The 8,429-nt window shown below is 46.8% G+C and overlaps 1 long non-coding RNA gene across 2 annotated transcripts in view; it reads left to right on the plus strand.

Moving 5' to 3' along the window:
• LOC134929496 (uncharacterized) overlaps window positions 1–8,090 on the plus strand; it is a 221,121-nt gene extending 213,031 nt beyond the window's left edge. The window contains exons 1-3 of one of the 2 annotated variants that reach the window (XR_010178592.1): window positions 3,340–3,431; window positions 6,635–6,826; window positions 7,653–8,090. This is a non-coding gene — a long non-coding RNA (uncharacterized LOC134929496). Of the gene's footprint in view, window positions 1–3,339; window positions 3,432–6,634; window positions 6,827–7,652 lie in introns of those variants that run through there. The other variant, XR_010178591.1, reaches the window with a different exon arrangement.
• The last annotated feature ends 339 nt before the right edge of the window (window positions 8,091–8,429 follow it).

Below are 8,429 nucleotides of genomic sequence, written 5' to 3' on the forward strand. Positions count from 1 at the left end.
TTGAAAGAATGGTGGAGGATTATATGAGTGACCGCATCCAAGTAGGCACGTCACACAGTCCGTACTTATACTGGCAGGAAAAAGAGGCAATTTGGAGGCCCTTGCACAAACTGGCTTTATTCTACCTAAGTTGCCCTCCCACAAGTGTGTACTCCGAAAGAGTGTTAAGTGCCGCCGCTCACCTTGTCAGCAATCGGCGTACGAGGTTACATCCAGAAAATGTGGAGAAGATGATGTTCATTAAAATGAATTATAATCAATTCCTCCGCGGAGACATTGACCAGCAGCAATTGCCTCCACAAAGTACACAGGGAGCTGAGATGGTGGATTCCAGTGGGGACGAATTGATAATCTGTGAGGAGGGGGATGTACACGGTGATATATCGGAGGATGATGATGAGGTGGACATCTTGCCTCTGTAGAGCCAGTTTGTGCAAGGAGAGATTAATTGCTTCTTTTTTGGGGGGGGTCCAAACCAACCAGTCATATCAGTCACAGTCGTGTGGCAGACCCTGTCACTGAAATGATGGGTTGGTTAAAGTGTGCATGTCCTGTTTTGTTTATACAACATAAGGGTGGGTGGGAGGGCCCAAGGACAATTCCATCTTGCACCTCTTTTTTCTTTTATTTTTCTTTGCGTCATGTGCTGTTTGGGGAGGGTTTTTTGGAAGGGCCATCCTGCGTGACACTGCAGTGCCACTCCTAGATGGGCCCGGTGTTTGTGTCGGCCACTAGGGTCGCTTATCTTACTCACACAGTCAGCTACCTCATTGCGCCTCTTTTTTTCTTTGCGTCATGTGCTGTTTGGGGAGGGTTTTTTGGAAGGGACATCCTGCGTGACACTGCAGTGCCACTCCTAGATGGGCCCGGTGTTTGTGTCGGCCACTAGGGTCGCTTATCTTACTCACACAGTCAGCTACCTCATTGCGCCTCTTTTTTTCTTTGCGTCATGTGCTGTTTGGGGAGGGTTTTTTGGAAGGGACATCCTGCGTGACACTGCAGTGCCACTCCTAGATGGGCCCGGTGTTTGTGTCGGCCACTAGGGTCGCTTATCTTACTCACACAGCTACCTCATTGCGCCTCTTTTTTTCTTTGCGTCATGTGCTGTTTGGGGAGGGTTTTTTGGAAGGGACATCCTGCGTGACACTGCAGTGCCACTCCTAGATGGGCCCGGTGTTTGTGTCGGCCACTAGGGTCGCTTATCTTACTCACACAGCGACCTCGGTGCAAATTTTAGGACTAAAAATAATATTGTGAGGTGTGAGGTATTCAGAATAGACTGAAAATGAGTGGAAATTATGGTTTTTGAGGTTAATAATACTTTGGGATCAAAATGACCCCCAAATTCTATGATTTAAGCTGTTTTTTAGGGTTTTTTGAAAAAAAACCCCGAATCCAAAACACACCCGAATCCGACAAAAAAAATTCGGTGAGGTTTTGCCAAAACGCGGTCGAACCCAAAACACGGCCGCGGAACCGAACCCAAAACCAAAACACAAAACCCGAAAAATTTCCGGCGCTCATCTCTAGTTGCATCGTGGCGTCACGACGCAATCGCATCATTCTGCAAAACCCCGCCCACTGAGCAGGAGAACTCAGGAAGAAGGAGGAGGAGCAGACAAGCTGGAAGGAGGAGGCGGCCGGCACGAGGGAGGTGAGGTGGCCCGACCCGAAGAGCGGGAAGAGCCCTTATATGTAAGTAGTCTCTCTCTCCTCCCCCCTCCCTCTCCCTTCCTTCCCTTCTACTTGACACCTGCCTGCCGTACTGTGTAAAATGGGGAAACCTGCCTGCCGCACTGTGTAAAATGGGGAAACCTGCCTGCCGCACTGTGTAAAATGGGGACACCTGCCTGCCGTACTGTGTAAAATGGGGACACCTGCCTGCCGCACTGTGCAAAATGGGGACACCTGCCTGCTGTACTCTGTAAAATGGGGACACCTGCCTTCCGCACTGTGTAAAATGGGGACACCTGCCTGCCGTACTGTGTAAAATGGGGACACCTGCCTGCTGTACTCTGTAAAATGGGGACACCTGCCTGCCGCACTGTGTAAAATGGGGACACCTGCCTGCCGCACTGTGTAAAATGGGGACACCTGCCTGCCGCACTGTGTAAAATGGGGACACCTGCCTGCCGTACTGTGTAAAATGGGGACACCTGCCTGCCGCACTGTGTAAAATGGGGAAACCTGCCTGCCGTACTGTGTAAAATGGGGACACCTGCCTGCTGTACTGTGTAAAATGGGGACACGCGCCTGCCGTAATGTGTAAAATTGGGAGTCTTGCCTGCGTACTATGTAAAATGGGGACTCTTGCCTGCCGCACTGTGTAAAATGGGGAAACCTGCCTGCCGTACTGTGTAAAATGGGGACACTTGCATGCCGTAATGTGTAAAATGGGGAGTCTTGCCTGCCGTACTGTGTAAAATGGGGACTCTTGCCTGCCGTACTATGTAAAATGGGGACTCTTGCCTGCCGTAATGTGTAAAATGGGGAGTCTTGCCTGCATAATATGTAAAATGGGGACACGTGCCTGCTGTAATGTGTAAAATGGGGACTTTTGATTTTTTTCCCCTGTGGTGGATGTGATGATATCAGGTGAGGCCACGCCCACTTTAATGAGGCCACTCCCACTTTTATGAGGCCACACACCCTTGTCAGGAGCGCACGCGCATGCTTTTTCTTTTCATAGCTATGGGGGGGGGGGGGGGGGGGGGGGGGGCATTTTGAAATCTCGCACCGGGAGCCAAATTTACTAGAAACGGCCCTGTATCCATGGATAAGCTCGATGGTGTAAAACCATCAGGAATGGATCCATCGATGGTTATCTATTTACGGTACACATGCGGGCGGACCAGGGGCGTGGCTTAGTGGGTATTAGGGGGTGGAGCTAAGCTCTGTGCCCTGACACTTTTAGGAAAAAAATAAAATAAATCGGTAACATTGAACCATCGATGGCGGGAAACCATATGGTTCTCCCCTATTGATGGAAAAAGTATTTAACATCGGTCATAGACCATCAATGATTTTGAATCATCGATGGTTGGTGTCCATCCCTAGCTATCCCTAGGCAACTAGCCTTCCCTAAGGCAACTAGCATTCCCCGTGGCAACGAGCATGGATCCCAGAGCATAAAACCCCTGGCAAAAAGCATTACACAGCACGTGAAACCCCTGGCAACGTGCATGAAACCCCTGGCAACGCGCAGGTAAAGCAACTTAAAAACCTGCCCTGGGAGATGTGACCAAATTCGAAAAATCAGACACTGAAGGGGTTAACCCCCCTAATAATAATATCTTGTTATCTGCAGTCCAGGGGGCCGGGTGTTAGAGCTGGAGGCCTGCGTGAAAGCGGTGCAGGTTCTGGCGATACAGAAGAAGAGCATGGAGGCCTCGGAATACCTGCAGAGCGTGGTCTACATAGACCTGTGTCAGGTCAGCCTGCGTGTTCCCTCTTACACGATCACTTACTGTTAGTCAGTAGCTGCCTGGGCTTGTAATTGGCTGATGATTGCCGTCACTCCGGTGTGTACCCAGCATAAGACTGGAAGAAGCCTCTGGTGTGAGATGCTTGGCAACGTTACTAGTTCTGTAGGCCGAACACCTCTTGCAGTTTGTTGGCCAAGCACCTGTTGTGGTTACAATAGACCATGGGTCTTCAACCTGCGGCCCTCTAGCTGCTGTGGAACTACATGTCCCAGCATGCCCTGCCTCAGTTTTAGCATGCCTTAATAGCAAAACTGGCAGGGCATGCTGGGATGTGTAGTTCCACAGCAGCGGGAGGGCTGCAGGTTGAAGACCATGGCAATCAGTGGCGTAACTAGAAATTTTTCTCCCCCAAGCCAAAAAATTATTCGGCGGCGCCCCCCCCATCCCCCATAATTGGTACTATTAAAGGGATAAATGTGCGCACGCCGAAGGCGCCCGCTGTAAAATAGGGTGTGTGGCTTCGTTGGGATGGGCGTGGCTTCACATAAAGGGGCGTGGAATTGCAGGAAAAGACTACGTTATACCCCAGTTTTCCAACCTGCACGCCCAGACGTTAGCCACCACTGGAAAGAAAAATAATCCTGATTCATGCCCCTTACATTATTTGTAATTTTTCCTCCTTATAGTAATGCCCAGTATACATTATGCCACATACTGCAATGGCCCTTAGACATTATGCCACACACAATAATGCACATGACACAATATGCACACACCATAATGCCCCCGACACATTATGCCACACACCGTAATGCCCCCGACACATTATGACAGGAATCGCAATGCCCGTTATACATTATGCTACACACTGCAATGCCCCTGATACATTATACCACATACCACAATGCCCGTGATATAGTATACAACACACCGTAATGCCTGACACATTATGACAGGAATCGCAATGCCCGTTATACATTATGCTACACACTGCAATGCCCCTGATACATTATACCACATACCACAATGCCCGTGATATAGTATACAACACACCGTAATGCCTGACACATACCGTAATACCCGTTATACCCTATGCTACACACCGCAATGCCCGTTATACATTATGCCACACTGCAATGACCCTGAGACATTATACCACATACCACAATGCCCGTGATACAGTATGCCACACACCGTAATGCCTGTGACACATTATGACACACACCGCAATGTCCGTGATACATTATGCCACACACCGTAATGCCCATTACACATTAAGTCCTACAGTAAGGCTTCTAATTACTTTTAAATTACCTGCTCGTTGCCAGGGGTTTTCATGCTCAGGGTGTCATGCTCGTTGCCAGGGGTTTCATGCACTGGGTGTCATGCTCGTTGCCAGGTGTTTCATGCACTGGGTGTCATGCTCGTTGCCAGGGGTTTCATGCACTGGGTGTCATGCTCGTTGCTAGGGGGTAGTGCTTGTTGCTAGGGCTGTGCTCCCAGTGCCACATATGTCCCCAGTGCCAGATATTACCCCACGGTGCCAGGTACTCACATGACCCCAGTGCACAATATAGCCCCCCCCCCTATGTGCCAGGTACACATAAACCCCCCCCAGTGCCACATATGCCCCCAGTGCCAGATATTCCCCCTCAGTGCCACATATGCCCCCAGTGCCAGATATCCCCCCCCCAGTGCCACATATGCCCCCAGTGCCAGATATTCCCCCCCAGTGCCAGCTATGCTCCCAGTGCCAGATTTCCCCCCCCCCAGTGCCACATATGCCCCCAGTGCCAGATATTCCCCCCAGTGCCACATATGCCCCCAGTGCCAGATATTACCCCCCCCCCAGTGCCAGATATGCTCCCAGTGCCAGATTCCCCCCCCCCCCAGTGCCACATATGCCCCCAGTGCCAGATATTCCCCCCCAGTGCCATATATGCCCCCTCCCCTGCTGCTGCTCCCCCGCTGGTTTGTGTTGGAGGGACACGGAGGGCACAGCGCGCGGCTCTCCTGTGTCCCTCCTGCATCATCTCCGGCGGCCGCGGGTCTAATAAACGAAGTGCCGTTCGTGAGCTCTGATTGGCTCACGAACCGGCACTTCTTCTATTAGACCCGCGGCCGCCGGAGATGATGCAGGAGGGACACAGGAGAGGCGCACGCTGTGCCCTCCGTGTCCCTCCAACACGGCAGGGAGGGTTAGTAGGAGCAGATTGACATGCGGACGCTCGTCCGCATGTCAATCTGTGCTAAATCAGTGGCGCCCCCGCAGCCCCTTGCCCCCAAGCCACCGCGAGGGCTGCGGGGGCAGTAGTTACGCCACTGATGGCAATAGACTGTCATTGTATAACTCAGCACTAACCATCTATGTGTGACACAGTGTTGCGTGGCTTTTATGTAAGAACACACGTTCTGTACCTTATATTGATTTCCACCAATAATGATCACTACCTATCCTTAATTTTTCTTATACATGTTGAGTATCCCTTATCCAAAATGCTTGGGACCAGAGGTATTTTGGATATCGGATTTTTCCGTATTTTGGAATAATTGCATACCATAATGAGATATCATGGTGATGGGACCTAAATCTAAGCACAGAATACATTTATGTTTCATATACACCTTATACACACAGCCTGAAGGTAATTTTAGCCAATATTTTTTATAACTTTGTGTATTAAACAAAGTGTGTCTACATTCACACAATTCATTTATGTTTCATATACACCTTATATACACAGTCTGAAGGTCATTTAATACAATATTTTTAATAACTGTGAATTAAACAAAGTTTGTGTACATTGAGCCATCAGAAAACAAAAGTTTCACTATCTCACTCTTGCTCAAAAAAGTCCGTATTTCGGAATATTCCGTATTTCGGATATATGGATATGGGATACTCAACCTGTACATCCAAGTAGGAATTTGTATATTATTTATTAGGCCGGTGGGACTGCCGGATTATATGCATAGAGAATCTCTCCATTACTAAAGTAAAGTTCCATATCTTTACTGGTATTTTTCTGTCAGTTCCCGTGGGATCACGTTCTTCTAAAGTTTATATAATGTATGTTTTATTACACGGGTGTCCATTTGTTGATTTTAATGTTAAACTAAAATAAGTATTTATTTATAATAATAATAAAAGGTCAGAGCGGCCCTCAGTAACATGAGAATACTTATTTCTCATCCTCCTGTTTTCCCAGTTATACAACTAAAAGTCCATCAGCTCAGCCTCAACTGTACATGACAGGAGGGTTCCAGAGAATGTCAGCAGGCCCATTGTGATGTCATCAGCCCATTGTGATGTCATCGGCCCATGCCCTGTGGCTATATAATCTCTCATCCAGGCAGTTTACTGCCATTCCATCTTGGAAGCTTCAACAGAAGATCTCGAGGTAAGTAGCCGGCTTTGATTTCACTTTTGTAGTTGCATTTATACGATTATTATTTAAATTACCGCCACTGTTCATTATGACAATGTTTTTATATTTAGTGTTAGTCCTAGTCACTTTTTTTGCTTTGTTTAGTGACGATTTAGTCAGCGGATCTCCGTTTTCATTTTACTCTCATTTAAGTATTGAAATATAACTGTAGTCGAGGATTATTGTTAGTCAGAATGCTCATCTATATAATGAACACCGGTAACTGCGGCTACAGTTATTATACTGTGTTATACAATGGGAACGGCTTCTTATTGATTATTATTGCAACCCAATTTGGAGTTCATTAGATCCACATTCTTCAATATAGTCTCCGGCTATTATCTCTCTCATGTCCAGGAGTTCCCTTTTACACCTCCTGACATAAATTTAATGATATTTTTGTATTTATTACCATCTGTTGATTATTATATGTACTCATTTTTTACGTTCCGTTTCGCTGAGTTTACATTGTTGGAACAACTGTTTTATGTATAACCTGTATTGTGTGTTATCTGACTATAGGTGGGATGTAGTATAATCCGAGTTTGGCGGAGGTGCATAATGCTGGTCGGACATTCTTTTAAAAGTGGCAGCCATGTACAAGTCTTGATCTTGACTTGTAAATGATTGCCGCTTAAAAAAAAGTCCGAGTTCGGCCGGCGTACCGCACCTCCGGAAAACTAGGACAGTATTACTTCACGCCTTATATTTCTATAGACAAAGTAAATGAGAGAGTTTTTCTTTGGTTCTTTTTATTTCTCTATGCACAACCTTATGTTATTTTTCTGATTCTTTTCAGTTACCAATTTGCCTACAATTTCTTACAACTCAATGGCACCCCGCACACCAAAGAAGCCCGCAGGCCGCAAACGGAGAAGAAGATCCACCATGCGCCGCAGACAGAAACGCCAGGCTGCCGTGGCAGAGGAAACCCTGGTGGAATACCTGCGCCGGGCATATAAGATGCTGCCCGCATACCAGGCACAACAAAAACAGTAGCCTGCAGACTGTATGGCCTCAGGGGCTAGCCCAGCTGGTGGCCCACTAATACCTGGTCACCATGGAGGCCTTGTGGTGGTACATTAGATTAGGCTAAGAGTAGTCAGGGGGAAAAAAAAGTAACATCAAAAAAAATAATTAACATCAAAAAGAAAAAAAAAACAACTCTGCTAAAAAAACAACAAAAAGTGTTAGTGGTAATTGTAGCTAGAAGCTTCTTTTTTTTTTTCATTAATGTTTTCATGAAAAGGAAAATGGAATCTCATATTAATGCTGTGATACATTGCTATCTATCCAATATATTCCAGTAGATAGCAATGTTTCTCAGCATTAATATGGAATCTGATATTAATGCTGTGAAATGTTGCTATCTACTGGAATATATTGGATAGATAGCAATGTATCACAGCATTAATATGTTATTCCATTTTCCTTTTCATGAAAACATTAATGGGGGTTTTTTATGTTAAAACCAGTTATTGCGTTTCTCAACAACTGGTTTAATCATAAATAATCCCACCCTTCCATCTTACCACCTCAGTCTGAGTCACCTGGCAAAGACAAGAGATCCAGGAGC

The sequence above is a fragment of the Pseudophryne corroboree genome, chromosome 5 (genome assembly GCF_028390025.1).
Source record: "Pseudophryne corroboree isolate aPseCor3 chromosome 5, aPseCor3.hap2, whole genome shotgun sequence".
Lineage (NCBI taxonomy): Eukaryota > Metazoa > Chordata > Amphibia > Anura > Myobatrachidae > Pseudophryne > Pseudophryne corroboree.